Source organism: Castor canadensis, chromosome 16 (assembly GCF_047511655.1).
Source record: "Castor canadensis chromosome 16, mCasCan1.hap1v2, whole genome shotgun sequence".
Lineage (NCBI taxonomy): Eukaryota > Metazoa > Chordata > Mammalia > Rodentia > Castoridae > Castor > Castor canadensis.
In genome coordinates this window covers 61226466-61242018 of record NC_133401.1, presented here as the reverse complement: position 1 = coordinate 61242018, position 15553 = coordinate 61226466, and the positions used below count along the sequence as shown (strand labels likewise).

The 15553-nt window shown below is 44.3% G+C and overlaps 2 pseudogenes; one reads left to right on the top strand and one right to left on the bottom strand.

Moving 5' to 3' along the window:
- The first annotated feature begins 3268 nt into the window (after nucleotides 1-3268).
- LOC109674250 (olfactory receptor 1D2-like) lies at nucleotides 3269-4912 on the top strand (annotated as a pseudogene).
- An 8764-nt stretch (nucleotides 4913-13676) lies between these two features.
- LOC109674253 (ras-related C3 botulinum toxin substrate 1 pseudogene) lies at nucleotides 13677-14234 on the bottom strand (annotated as a pseudogene).
- Between the last annotated feature and the right edge of the window lie 1319 nt (nucleotides 14235-15553).

Genomic DNA, 15553 nt, shown 5'->3' with positions numbered 1-15553 from the left:
GGGTCCCTTCCAGGTACAAAATCTCACCTAGCCGGAAAGGAAATTTGATGTCTCCATTTAAGTAAACAGTAGAGTAGGTCATGTCGATTTTTAAAAATATATATATTATTATTTTTTACTAAAATATATTAACTGTACAAAGGGGGTTTATTATGATATGTCCATACACATATAATGTGCTTTGAACAAACCCACCTCTCACATCACTCTTAAAAACACATTTTAAAGCATTTTCTATTCTCTCCCAATCCCCACTGTGTCCTCCTCCATGACCAGGCCGTGTGTGACACTGAGACACCTCATAAACTTCTAACATGTCTCAGTTCTTTTGGCTCCTCCTTGGCTTTGAACAAACTCAGTGTGAGTCTAGTAAGTGCTTTCTGGAATGCAGTGGTGTCGCCAGAGGGCGGGGTGTGGTCTGTGTTCTCTGGTGACCCAACAGGGACAGAAGACAGTGCTCCACATGTACTGCTGGATGATGAGTAACTGAATAAAAACCGCATCATTTTTCCTGTCACCTGTCTGAATTTAAGTGAAAGTAGTTTCAGGTGTCCTTTAAGAAATCAAACTCTGTGGTGCAGGTCAAATCCACACTATGAAAGCAGTTATAACACAAATTCCTACAGATCATAGTCATGACAGGAAACTGCCTGGAGACCCGGTTGCTTTAAGCAATTGCTATTATTAAAAATTCATTTATGTCCTTAAAATTTATCATAAAGAGAAAAAAAACCCTAATCCAAAAATATGAAAACCAAAATTCTACAAAATCAAAAACTTCCTGTGTACTCACATAAAGACACAAATCAAAATTCTACACGTAAGACTTTGTTTCAAAACTATGCACAAAATTATTAAAATATATAAAATTACTCACAGGTATGTGTATAAGATATATTTAAAATATAAATGAATTTTGTGTTCAGATGTGGGTCCTAGCCCCAATATATCTCATTCTGCATATGTAAATATTCCAAAATCTAAACTCTGAAACATCTCTACTCCCAAGCATTCTGGATGAGGTACACAACCTGTATTTGGTTTTCTGGTTAAAATGGCAGAGGAGAGCAATTCTGCATTTAAAATTAAAGTCAGCTTTCTGTAACCTTCAGAACTTTGTCCAAGTTCTTCAGCTCAGCTTTCAAAACTTCTTCAGAGTCTAGACTACTGGAAGACAAGGAAATAGTCACAACAGCTTCAGGCACAGCCTAGAAAGGATGACATGTTGAAAGGGAGTAGCTGGCTCCTCAATGGTTCCAGGGGCAGAATAGAAGGCCACCACAGTGACATGGGGCAGCCTAGAGAGGCGAACTGTACTCTGCAGTCACTTAAGTGTGTCTCTCTATCTCGTAGGACTTTTATGAACTTGTTACAGAGGAAGGCTCTGAGGGACACACAGGGTCAGTGTAGACATGAAACACAGAGTTTTTTCTTTTGCATAGTGACTCTCAATGAGAATTAGTTAATCTATTTTCCCAACCAATCATTTCCCTGATTGCGCCCATTGGTGCAAGGCTTTTTATTTTCAAGTAGAGTCAGAAATCCAGGTTTTCTAAAAAGTCTTTGATTTTTAAAGTATCAGTCAAGGAGAAGCATTTTGAAAAACTCTGAGGATCTGTGTTACTGTAGGATCTGTCAATTACTGTAACAAATGTCTGTCATAATCAACTTATAAAGAGAAACCTTGATTCTGTCTCATACTTTGATAGAAGTTTCAGCACAACATCAGTTGGTGCCTTTGCTTTGGGCCTGTGGAAAGGTAGCACATCATGTCAGAAGCACATGGTATGCAAAAAACATTCACCTTGTGTCCAGGAAAAAAAGAGGAAAAGAAGAGGCTGGGGATCCACAATTCTAAGACTAATTCCTTAACACTGGGCCTTTAGGAGGCCTTCTGGTTCCTAACTATAGCAGGGCCAAACTAAATATGCCCTGAAGTCAGATCTGGCTAACAGGAGCCAGGTTGCTATCTCTGGTCTACAGTGGTTACAGGTCCTAGGTTACATGGAGGCTACATGTGTCATCTCCCTCAAGAGCACACTCAAGGGAATTCCTGTTCACATGTGACCTTGGATTTGCCCACACTGACATTGACTCAACACTGTCATCTCTCCACTTCACTCACTTAGACCTGCTTTAAGCACACAGTTTTTCTTTTTCTTTTGCACATGCTAGGCGAGCACTCTACCATGGAGCTATAGCCCAGCCTTGCCAAATTTATTTCATAAATGCACTCCTTAGTCATAACCACAAATGGTCATGAAACACCATGGCTGTACTTGATACTGGTAGATTTTGGTGTGCAATACCTTTGTGAATGTTCATGCTGTCATCTGACCAATTTCCTGACACTTCCTATGTGCTAGTTATTGTTCCAGACACTGGGACACAATAGCAAAGTCCCTAAGGCAGAAAGGACTGAAGTCCATGAGCCTGGCAGGAGGCACAGGAAGAGAAGTCAGTGGGACTCAGGTCAGAAAGAGTCCCATTTACTGAGTTAGAAGAAGTCTGGGCTTTAGTCTGTGACAACCCTCTATTGAGGACATTTGTGCAGGGAAGTGTTGTATTCTCTTGGAGTTTTTCAAAGATGCTGCCAGTAACTGAGAGGAAAAAAAGCCAGTGCAACCTGGCAGTGCCCTGAGTGAAATGACACTTGGGCTGGGGGCAGACGTCATCCTGGGCTCTCTTGAATCCCTGCTGTGCAAGGCAAGCCTGCACCAGGTTGGTCAGTTGGGTTCCACGTGATGGAATCCTGAAGGTGTGAAGCCCTGAACTTTGGAACTTGGGGGTGGCCGTCTTTATGATGCACAGGAAGGTCCAGAGCAGAGAAGGAGCAGTACAAGCTCACAGGCAGGCAGCGGGATAGGCAAGGCAGGGAACACACCTCCTTACAATTGTCAGTGGCCAAACCTAGAACAGTCTTGGGGAAACTCATACACAGAACTGTGCATCATGGCCAACAGGGTTTTGCTCCTGGCCTTTGTCCACGTGCTGGTCACGTGTCAAATCATAATAATTTGGGAATGCTCCCAACACTTTTCACACTTAGGCTCTGTCTTCTCAATTGGCACCTTGAGCACAGGGCTCATGTCCAGTTTCCATTGGGTCCCCTCAGCTCGCAGCAGCCATGCAATGAGGACGTGCTGGCTGTATAAAGGTTAAAGACTCAGTGATGGTGACACTGCCCTCAGCACACAGCATCTGAAAACTGACCAGATCGTCCACTCTGCAGTGGGATGGTTGAGATCACAGGATCTACATTCAGAACATGTTGGGGTCAAAGTCCTTTGCCACTTACCATCAGTGTGGTCTGGAGCCATCACTTGCTCTAAGCCTCATTCACTTCAGTGTGGATGATAAAAGTTCATATTTTATAAGGTAGGAAACAGAAAAGATTGCACGTTCAGTCTTTAGCATGAGTGCACTCAATAAAAAGCTGTGATTTTTATAGATAGAAAACTGTGTTCATTTATTGCATTACAAATAAATTTGATCCAATTCTGACTCCTCACTATCCACACTGGGACGTACAGGGGAGAGGAGAATGAGACTGGAGTCAGCAAGTTCCTCCTGCTTGGCATCACCAGTGGCCCAGGGCAGCAACAAGTCCACTTCTGGCTCTTCCTGTGTATGTACCTGGTCACTGGGGCTGGGAATGCACTCATCATCCTAGTCATCCGCTCTGACCCACACCTGCACACTCCCATGTACTTCTTCCTCACCAGTCTCTCCTTTGTCAACATCTGCTTCACCATCAATCTGATCCCTGAGCTCATGGTCAACACAGGCAGGAACAGGGACCATCACTTATCCCAACTCTCTGACTCACATGTACTTCCTCATCTCCTTTGCTAATGTGGACACCTTTCTGCTGGCTGCCATGGCGCTGGATCGATATGTGGCCATCTGCAGCCCCCTGCAGTATGACACCACCATCACTCCTTGGCTTTGTGGGGGACTGGCAGCTCTCATGTGGGTGGGCTCTGGCATCATCTCCCTGGTTCACACACTCCTCATGAGCAGACTGACCAGGGAGATCTCACACTTCCTCTGAAGTACCTATCTGCTCATGAAGACGGCCTGCTCAGACACATGTGTCAACCAGCATGTGTTCCTGGGGACTCTGGTCCTGTTTGTGGCCCCATGTGCTTACCATAGTCTCCTACTCCCACATCGCTGTGGCTGTCTTGCAGATTCCATCTGCTAAAGGGAGGCACAAGGCATTTTCCAAATGTAGCTCCCACCTGTCCGTGGTCACCCTGTCCTATGGGACTGTCCTGGGGATCTACTTACAACCCCAGACTCCTTCTCAGCCCAGGACACAGTGGCGACCATCATGTACTCTGTGGGACCCCCATGCTGAATCCCTTCACCTACAGCCTGAGGAACAAGGACACAGGAGACCGTGAGGAGACAGACTCGTTAGCAGGGGCTCAAAATCCTCTTAGCAGTGGTGAGTTCTGGGCTGGCGTCCAGAGAAGCTCAAGATACAAAGGAATGGAAAATGACTGTGGAGCTCGACACCACCTTCTCCCATACACCCATTCAGACTGGTTTTAGAGAAAAAAAATGAGAAATTAGGAGGGAATTTTTTAATTATTTAAAGAGATACCTGTATCTGTGGGAATCCACTCCAGCTGCGGTGAACAGAAAAATCCCAATTATATTGGCTTAAACAGGACAAGAGATTGCTTTTTGTCCATAGTGGAGAATTCAAGGCTAGAAATGAGGCTTCTTCCGGTCTATCCTCCACCACCCAGAGTGAGGCCTTCATCGCTCTGTTTCCAAGATGACTGCTGAGGCTACAACCATCTTATTAGTCCCAGGTGATGAGAGGAAGGGCAAAGGGGGCTTATTCAAAGGCTTTTCCAGAAGCCCCACTCAGCATCTCTTGCTCACATCTCAATGGCCACCCACATGCAAAGCAGGCTGCCAAAGGCAGTTGCTAATTTTTGTTGCTGCTGTTTGTTCATTTGTTTGTTAGGGTTAAAAACATCACCACCTCCAGTGAAATAGGGATACTCTTAGAAAGGTAGAGGAAGAAGTGGATAATGGACAGAAAACTGGCAGGCACGCCACAACACACAAGACTCATTTCACCACAGTAACAAATGCAAAGTCACATTGTTATTTTCAGGACAATAAAAATACTCTTACAGTGATTCCCTCCAGACCAACTGAGTGTTAGGAGACAAACTACAAATGGGATCCCTACATTCTTGAGGCTATAGTATCAGAGGAGAAATTCTCCCTTTAAGACCTAAACCTGAGAGTAAGGTTTCTCTGGTTGGAGCCAAAAAGTATGAAGAAAAAGCATCAGAGAGGTTTTGTGGCACTAACGTTTGAGGAGACTAATTTTTTTAAGGGAGAGAAGATTTCATTTAGGATTTCTTTTCTCTATAGGAACATGTAGGAGAAAAACTCATGTTGTTCAAACTTTGCTCATTATAATATTGATACATACTAATGTTAAAACAAAGCACCAAAATATTCCAAATGTAATGAGGAAGACAATAAAGCAATCTGGGAAATATTAAGATTATAGGAAAATATCATCTATTTTTAAGGAGCTCTGTAGAACACCTCTTTCCAGGTTTGGTGTCAAGGGCAAATCAGTACAAACTTTTTAAATTGGCTACATGAGATTTTGCGTGAATCATGACTTTGATTGTCTATGTGTTCTTATGCTTTGACATCGGGCCACTATTATGGGAGAGGGATTGCCCCCCTGCCTAATATCCTTAGAGATTGCCAAAGGTTCAACCAGAACAATGTCTTCACATGCAAACTAGCCAGAGGCCAGACCACCCCCACCTCCTCCACCAGCCTTTACACTCTGGCCCTACAATCCCCTGCCATAGCCATCCCAAGTCTACTTATTGGGCTACTATGCCCAGGCCCTATGCCTAGGGCACATGGAAAGCACTCAAACCAGCCAGTCCTGCACCTGGGAAATGTACCTCTTCCATTCCTCAGTGCAGAAACCACAATAAAGGCTCTTACTCATGTTCACCTGTGGATCCTTTCACTCCTGACCAACTGTGGTACTTTTCCCAGATGGCTGTGCAGGCATGTCCATGCCTCAGTGCTAAGAATCAGTGAGTGTAGAACCCCTTGCTTGGGGAAGTCATTTCTGAGTCTGCATGTCTTACCAAAGCATGATGAAAACAAATCCTGGCATATTTTCTTTATAAACACACAAAAATTGATTATTCACAGAAAAAAAATTTTAAAGCTCAACAAAGAAATAGGAAAGTAAATGAAAATTAACACAAGAAAATTTGCAACATAAGTCTTTTGCCCAAAAGAAAAGTGGACAAATGCTACAACACAGAATGAGAAATGGGCAATAACCATATGGAAAGAGACTCATCGTTGCTGAAAGTTAAAAAAATAAAATAGAAGAAGATAGAAAAGATTTAGATGGCATCAGTTTGGGAGATGGTCAATAAAGAACTAGATGGTCCTTAATACCTAGAACAGTCTATGTTTAGTGACATACACAGATGTCAAACATGTACTAAGTTTCAAAAAGCAGGTTACATGATACCAGGTACCATGCTTTATAAGAATAATCATTCGTAGAAAAGTTTTTTGAAAGATAAACATAAAATCTTAAGGATGTGTAACTCTTGCTGAAGAGTTTATAGCTAATTTTCACTTTTTTTTAGTTTTTTTAAATGCAAATATTGGAAGGGAGCATATTCTCTTTTATAATCAGGAACAAAAGCTATTTCATTTATTAAAACACACACATATCAAGGGCAGTACACAGAAGCATGGACCCTTCAATTTGTTTGGCCCAGGAGGAAAACTCACAGGTGGGATGTCGTGCAGGTCCGGCATGTACTGCTAGGATCTGAAGAACATTTCTGCAAAGCAAGCTAGAATGGAAAGAGGGACCTCATGCAAAATGGGGAAACATGAAGCTCTAGGGGCTGGTCTTTCCTCTAAAGCAATGACTGAGCTTCAAAGAGCAAATGGAATCAACGTTTTCAGAACTCTGGAACGTGATTGGACACTTGGACACGTATAACAACGTGAGTGCTTCATGAAAAGAGAGGCTACTAATTTGGGGAAAAAGGTAGCATGCAAAATTAAGTAACATTCCTCCATGTCTCAGGCTCACTGGGTGTCCAGTTGCTTCCAGGAAAGAGTCTGAGGACCTTACCCAGTAAAATTTGGGAGCTAGATGATTCTGGTGGTCTGGTGGCACTCTGAAAAACTAGTGTAGACATTTGCCTTGGTTTCAACCCTCTCAGCTGCACTGGCTTCCCTGACTCTCAGTGTTATTTATCACATGATGTTTTCCATTTTTTGGAGCCAAACATTTAAGGAAATTGTTATCAGGTCACTGACTGACCTGACAAGATAATGCCACACACACTTGGATTTTTCCCAAACCATATTTGCAAACTGTGTATTGCTTATTGTATGTGGTCACTGAAACTGTAAGTCAAAGTGTGATGGACGGAAGTGTAAAACTGAATATACTCTCTCTAAGAAAATGTGGCCATTTTTACCAAAATTCTAAGAGTACCAAACAATCCTATATTAGGAATACACAGTTTGCAAATATGGTTTGAAAACATCATAAATAGTTGGCTCCAGAGCTCAACAAGCAAGATCAGAAATTTCTGAAAACAGAAAGAATGTGATTTTCAGACTTTTAAGTTATAATATTCAGGGTGTCCAATTCCTAACAAATGTTACAAAACACATAGAGAAATAGGAAAGTTCTCCCCAATCACAAGAAAAAATATGACAGAAATCATCTCAAGGAAGCCCAGACATCATAATTACTAGCAAAAGTTGTGAAGTGAACTGCCTTGGATTTTTCTCAAGGAGTAAAAGGACAACATGGTCAAAAATGAAAGGAGGTTAGGAAAATGATGTATAAACAAAATGAAAACATCAGCAAACAGAAGTTATAAAAGGAAACCAGACAAATTTAGGATCTGGAAGTACAATAACTGAAGTAAAAATTTCACCAGAGGGGTCAAAGCAGATTTAACCAGGCAAAAGAAGATCAATAACCTGAAAACAGTTAAAATTATCTAGGGAGGAGCAGGAAGAAAGGATGAAGAAAAATGAACGGGGAACAAGAGACTTATGGGATATCGTCAAGCATACCAACCTATACATCATAGGAACTCCAAAAAAGAAGAAAGGACAAAAAGAAAAAAAGATTTTGAAGAAACAATGGGCAAAAACTTTCTAAATCTAATGAAAGACATGAATTAATTCAGTGAAGAGGATCAACGTCTTCCAAGCAAGATAACCTCAAACACACCCATACTAGGACACACTGTAGTAAAATTCCTGAAACCCAAAGTCAAACAGGGAATTTTGAAAGCAACAAGACAGAAGCAACTCCTTCTATACAAGAGATCATCAATTAGACCAACAGTTGACTTCTCATCAGAAACCATGCAGGCTTAGTGCTGCTAAGATCCAGTGGTGACCACAGACTAGGCAAGCAGCACCTTTGTCCCGTGGTGCCTTGCCAGTAATGCGCATCCTCCCCCACCACACTACCAGTGGTGGCCAGCTGGACCAAAAGCATTTGTCCTCTCCACTGTGCTCCTTTATGATCCCTGATTTCCACAGGGACAGGGGTTAAAGGTTAGACTACATAGCCTTGACACCATCAGCTCAGCCTGCTTTGTGTGGACAGCACTCCCTGGAGTAGCTGACTTAGCAGGTGAGCAGGAGGCAGAGCTCTTCTAGATGACACTTGTTTGCCCTCACTCTCATGTGCACGACAGGGAGTCAGTGGCCCTCCAGGTGCCCTTATCCCAGTGTTCCAGTCTTGGCCCACTGTCACTGTCCCCTTGACTTGGCAGGAGTCTCAGGGGGTGTTTCAGGGACAAGTTACTCGGTGCTGACACTCTGTTTTTCTCAGGGGTGACACAACAGCACATTCTTCAACAGCCAATGGATCCAAGAAGAAATCACAAGGATATTAGAAAACCTTAAAGATGAATGAAAATGAAAAAGAACTTACCAGAAGTTGTCATGGTGACTTCTTCTAGGCATGAGCTGCAAATGTAAGTGTCCTTCTGAGCTTGGTATCGCATGAGGAGCCTTCATTCGTCAACACATGAAGATTTTGTCTGGTGAGGTTCTGATGTTAGCCTTTTGGGAGGGCAGTAGGGAAAGATGAAACATCAAAAAACATTGATAATTTCTTTAGATCTGTGGCAGTACTGGGGACTGAACCTAGGTCCTAACACTTGCAAGGCAGGCGCTCTACCATTTGAAGACACATCCCAGCCTTTGCTGTTAGCCTTGTGCAGGTCAATAGGGAACCCGTCTGGAGCCCCAATTGTAGGTCAAGGCAAGGCCTGCCCTGCCTGCCTAAGTGAATTGCTGAAGATCAGAAGAGAGAAATGTCAGGCATTCATGCAAACAGGAATCAAGACCATCAACAATGTCTGTCACTGAGGAAGAGCTGTGTCACCACATGAAAATAGTTGCTCGTGTGCACCCTGAAAACACTGAAGAAAAAGAAGGCAGATGCCATAAAGTGGTCCTTGCTGTGGCCCAGGAACGAGACAGAGATGCCACTCACACCACTTCTCTTCAACCCACCATTGAAAGTTCTAGGCAAAGCAAAGAAACTAGTCAAGAAAAACAAACAAAAGACATCGACTGGAATGTAAGAAGTAAATTTAACTCTGTTCACAGATAATCCCAAATGCAAAAATTGTTTGAATAAATGGATTCAGCAAAGTTGCATGATAAAAAATCAACTTCCAAAATTTATTTGCAGTCAGGCTTCTTGGATGCTGTGATCAGGAGGATCAAGGATTGAGATCAGCCTAGGCAAACAGTCCCATCTCCAAAATAACCAAAGCAAAATGTACTGGCGGTATGCCTCAAGCCGTAGAGTACCTGCTTTGCAAGTGTGAAGCCCTGAGTACAAACCCCTGTCCCAGAAATTAAAAAAAAAACAACTTCCCAATGTGTTCTTTTGTAGAACATCTTTGCAACATATCACCATGGGGAACTTAAGCAAAGGATACATAGGAACTTCTGATTATTTTTACAACTGCATGTGCATGAAAAATTATCTCAAAAATCAAAGTTGAATAAACACATTAACCAAAGATCAAGGGGATACATGATACTGAGTTAACCAAATCCTTTCTTCATCTATGTAAAAGAAAGAAATGTGAACATTTCAATAGGAAATGGTCAATATACCTACAATAGTTTTATGCTAGAATTTTCATTACTGCAAAAAAACAGTTGACATAATCAACTTAAGAAGCATTTGGTTTGGCTCCTAGTGTCAGAGGTTTCAGTCCACCTCTGACTCTGGCTCCTTTGATTCTGGGTCTGTGTGAAGCAGAGCATATGGCAGAGGTTGCTCACCTCAGATAGGAAGTAGAGACAGAGAGGGACCCAGGACAAGGTACAGCCCCAACGATGCACTCCCAGTGACCTACTTCCTCACCTATGTCCACCTCCTGAAGTTTCCGCCACCTCCCAAAATAGTGCCACCAGCCAGGAACCAAGCCTTCAACACATGAGTCTATTGGAAGAGGGACTCTTTATATGCAAACCATAACAAGCTTGGATCTGGAATGTCTTCCAAAGGCCCCTGTGTTAAAGACCTGGTCCCCAGTTTCAGGCACTTTTGGAAGGTGGTGGCAATTTTAATGGATGGAGCCTAGCAGGAGGACTTCCCATCATTGGGGGTGAGTGCGGGAAGAGGATAGAAGGACCCTGGTCTCTTTCTCTTGCATCCCAGGTACAATTTGAGCAGCTTCTTCCATCACAAGCTCTCTACCATGTTGTGTGCCTTGCCATAGGCCCAAAAGCAATGGGGACAGTTGGTCCTAGACAGGAACATCTAAAACTGTGAGGCCTAAAGATAAGCCTTTTCCTTATAAGCTAATTATCCTAAATATTTACTAAAATGATGGAAAGCTAACATGACACCTATATAGGCAATTAAACAGCAGATATTTTGTAAAAACTTTTGTAAATGTCACAGTGCACCCCAGTACAATAATATGCAATAAAAAATCAGAAAGTATCTAGATGATGAAGCAATATATAACACATTTAATTTTCCAAGTAACTAAAATTATATATGAATACAAGATAAAATTTTTATAACAACAAATTTCACATAACTTAAATTTACATGTTCAAACAAAATTTGCTCTATTAAATAAAAGCAATAAAAGAAAATACAGAGTGGGTGGGCGCACAAGGCACATAATGTCAGCAAGCGCTCATGGAAACAAATTGTAAAATCTTTCAGGAAGAAAATCTGGCAGTGTACTTAAATGTGTGACAGTTCTACAAACCCTTGATCCAGCAATTCAAGTTCAAAGAGTTTAAGAAAATAATCTTCAAAGATATAAGTCAAGGATATTAACAATGCAAAAAAGAATCTGAAAATAATATAAATAAGTAGCAAAAGGGGGTTAGTAATACGTATTGAATGAGCTTTAGTTACATATTTTTAAATGTAGTAAATGTAGTAAATACACTGAAGCTATCAGAAACACTACTGAGAGAATATTAACTGGCAAATTCCAGTGTCCAAGGCATATTTCTCAGTGAGGTCAAAACAAGATAGGTGACAAGTTCTATCTGTAATATTCTCTTATGCTAAAATGAGAGCGACAGTGACTGACTTTGAGATTAATTGAACTCAAAGGTTTGTTACAAGGAGTTAATCAAACGACATCACTAATTTTCTGCTTAATGGCACCGAGAGCATTTTTCTTTTACCTCTTTGGTGTTTGGCGAGCCTTCTGTTTTTCTTGTAACAAAGTATTTACTTAAGAATAAATTGTCTGTTGGTTCCCAGTACCTGGAATGCGCCTCCCCAGGCCCCGACTGGGAACCTTTGCTCCTTCTCACCAGACAGGCCACCCAGCTCACATTCCCAAATTGTCCCCAGAAACCCCAATCCTGTGCTTCCTTTGCTTTTCCCGGTAACAGGGATCCTCTAAAGTGCTGTGCGATTATCTCTGTGACTTCTTGTCTGCTCCCTGCCTTATAAAACCTACTCCACCTAGAGCAATGGTGTTCGTTTTGTCGGTTAACTTATTTCGAACGGATTTCCATGATGCCTGCACCTAGTAGGTGCTCAACAGCCCTTTGATGATAACTGCAGGGGACGGGAGTCTACCCTGAGTCACCATCTGCTGGCCTCACCTTCAGTCACCTGAGCATGCAGCGATGACACAGACCTAGGCCAACCTGCCTTCAGTGACTGGAACCCAGGGCTCCACAGCTCAGAGGGGACCTGTGAGAACTCAGGAATCAGCCAGGGCCCAGCACAGCAGCAGCCAAAGCGATCGGCCCCGCCCCCGGCAGACGAACGCGGGAAACTACATGTCCCAGAAGGCATTGGTCCTCACCTGGACCACATTTCCCAGAGGAACTAGCGGCCGCGCGACCCCGCTCCTCGTGTGTTTTCACGGGGCCAAGCGCTGGTCCTGGCGCGGCTTCGTGGCCCTACGTCCCGCTGGCGAAGTACGAAGCTATGCGGCTGTCGGGTGGCACGGCTCCGGAGCCTCGCGTTTGTGGATCGCGGCGGCGGAGCCCGGGGAGGTGAGCTGTGGAGGGGCGGGGATTGCGGGAGGCGGGCGCGGGCCTCGGGAGGATGCGGGCGGGGAAGCGGCCGGGACCAGCTGAGAGGCGTTTACAGGCGCGGTGGCCCCGCGGGCTCTCGACTGCCCCGCCGGCCGTCCGCGACGCCGCCTGGACGTGTGCGGTCGGCGCTCGGTCCCGGTTCGCCCCAGCGCAGCCTCCCGCCTCCTGAGCTCCGTGATGCAGGCTTCGAGCGACCGCGGTCACGGATGGGAAACTCTGGTCCCCGTGGAGCAAGGCGCGGCATGGTGGCGGGAGTGAGGTGCTGGGCCTTCTACGCAGAGCCAGGACCAGAATCAGGTCTTTCTTTTGTGCAGCCGGAGCCCGTCGGGCATGGGGAAGCCATTTGCCATTGAGGGTTTTTCTAAACACTGGAAATTGATTGCTTTGCGAAAAAGTCAGAGAAATTTGGTGGTTAAGGCTTGAGACCGAGAAAAACTGTCGCAGGGAATGGCACCAGTGAGTCTAGAGCCGCTGCTCAGGGTGCGGAGTTGGAGTCCTGTGACAGCTCATTGACTGTGGTAATGGGGACAGGCGGCCCCACTCTGCTGTCAGTTTCCTGAGCTATAAAGTGGGGGCGCCCAGCTGTGTAAGGTGGTGCCTGGCATGGAGTGAGGCTCTGTAATGGAGTTCAGGGTCTCCTCCTTCTGATGCTGCTGGAGATTCCCTGAGCCAAGAAGAGGGGGTCCTGGGCCAGCATTAGTCCAACCCTTCCCTGGTCCTGTCCACTCCCAGCTCCTTCTGACCCCCTCTCTGAAGGTCCTTGGGGTCTCTGGTGGTGAAAAGGATTTGACAGCTGCTGATTCTGAGGGGATGAAAGTAGAACAGGATTCTTTTTTAAAAAATTTCATTTTAGGGCTAAATTTTAATAGAATGTGAGTTTGAACTCACATTTAAAACAAAACCTTAGAATTACTGATTGGTTTAAAATGGTTCAATGGAAAAATTAATCTGTAACAAAACTTGGCATAGAGTGCAAAGGATCCACTGTTTTTGAGCAAAGTGAATAAAGATTCGAAGGGGCAGGACCAAGGAGAAGGGTCCTTTTACAACATTTACAACAACAGGCATTTTCTCTTTTTGACAGGTGATGGGCAGAGAACTGCTCAGATAGCTTTGTCAAACACTGTGTTGAGACCTCACTGTGTGAGAGCAGAGCACTGCAGATAGTTTACAGCACCAGTCTCCTTAGCCATGGCTAACCCCTGCAGGTAGGTGATGGGAGTCAGCTTCTTCTCCTTCATTCAGCTTCTCCATGGTGTCTTTATCATCTCTGAGATCAAGTTTCATTCCCACTGGGATGATGGGAGTGTGGGGACAATGGTGTCAAACTTTGGGATACCATTTTGCAGGGACATTTTCAAATGATGCAGGATTCCAGGGAAAAGCAAATTAAGGATACATCTGTTTACGGATAGGAGAGGGGGCGTAGTCTGTTGTCTTCTTGTCCAACTGTATCCAACAGGTTTTCCATCTGCCATAACATTGGCAGAATAGTTGTCAAAGATGGTAGGAATGTATTCTCCAGGAAATATATTGGTGGTATAACTGATCAGTGGGCATGTTTTACCTACAGCTCTGTCTTCCATCACCACACACGTAATGGCCTGCATCTGGGCTGCTGATGGCTACAGCGGGTGGTGGCCAGGCACAGAGTCAGAAGTGGCAGGCATGGGAAACTGAGGGCAAGTGCTGGCTGCAGGGCATGGGATACTGGGACCACTGTCTGCACCATGTAGCCCTCCGAGGGCTGGAAGCCAAAGCCCAGCTGCAGCCACTGCCCAAAGCTGAGAAAAACTGGGAACAGGATTCTTCATGGTCATTTTTTCTTTTCTCACATCCAGCCTCTGGAAGGACACTGCACCCAGCCTTGGGGGAAGAGCTCAGATAGAAGCATGGGTCCAGAGCAAAGGGAAGCACAGTCTTAGGTGAGCTTATTGCCATCTTGGTTCTTAGTAATGGAGAAGGAGTTTTTCCCACCTTTGTAGAAGCTCTCTACCCAATACAGCCTTCACCAGGATTTGGAGGCCATCTTTTTATGTAGGAGGAGTTGGTCCACCCTCATGGGTGGGGGATTCTGTAGGGGATACTCACTCCCATGTCTAGTGTTCACTTCTGTTCACTAATCTCAATCTGCTGTGTCATTACTAATTTGACGTGTAAGATGCCAGGTGTCTTTTCATCACTGGACAAACATGCACACCTGGGAAAATTCTGCTCTGGCCTGCCACCTTCACTCATCCATGTCTCTCCCTGCCCCTGGCAAGAATGCTTTTCTTTTTCTCATTCCTCCTGAGCATCCTTGTGATGCCTCCCCCAGGTTTCGCAGCCCTGAGTGTTTAGTTTTTTCTCCACTTCACTTATGGATCATATGCTTTGCCTCTACCACTCTTATGAAAAGTGGTTTTGACCTGCCATTTTCATCTTTATGTTGGGGGGCTGGGTGGCTCCCTTATCCAGGTGAGACGGTGAGTAGGCCTAGGATAGCAGGGGACCCAATAAGAGAGATCTCTTATTCCATGAGCAAAGAGAAGACACTTCAAGGAGGCCCAGGAGGGTTTCGTGAGCTGTCAGTGGCAGAGAAGCAGTGCACCCAGTGGTCAGGAACTCTCAAGTCAGACAGATGGTTTTAACCCCTGTCCTCTGTTGCTGTTTGTGTTCTTTGGGCAAATAACTCCACTTCTTTGTGTCAGCTTCCTCACCTATAAAATCATTGCCTACCTCCTAGGGTAGATGACAGAATGACATGAGTTAGTGCATGGAAAGTGTTTTGCTCAGGTTCAGGTACATAGCCACCATTCAGCATATGGTTGAAGGATACTATGCTAATAATATTAATTTCATAGAAACTGCTAAGGGCTGGAGGTGGCTTAGTGGTAGAGTGCTTGCCTAGCATGTACAAGGCACTGGGTTTGAACCCCAGCATGGCAAA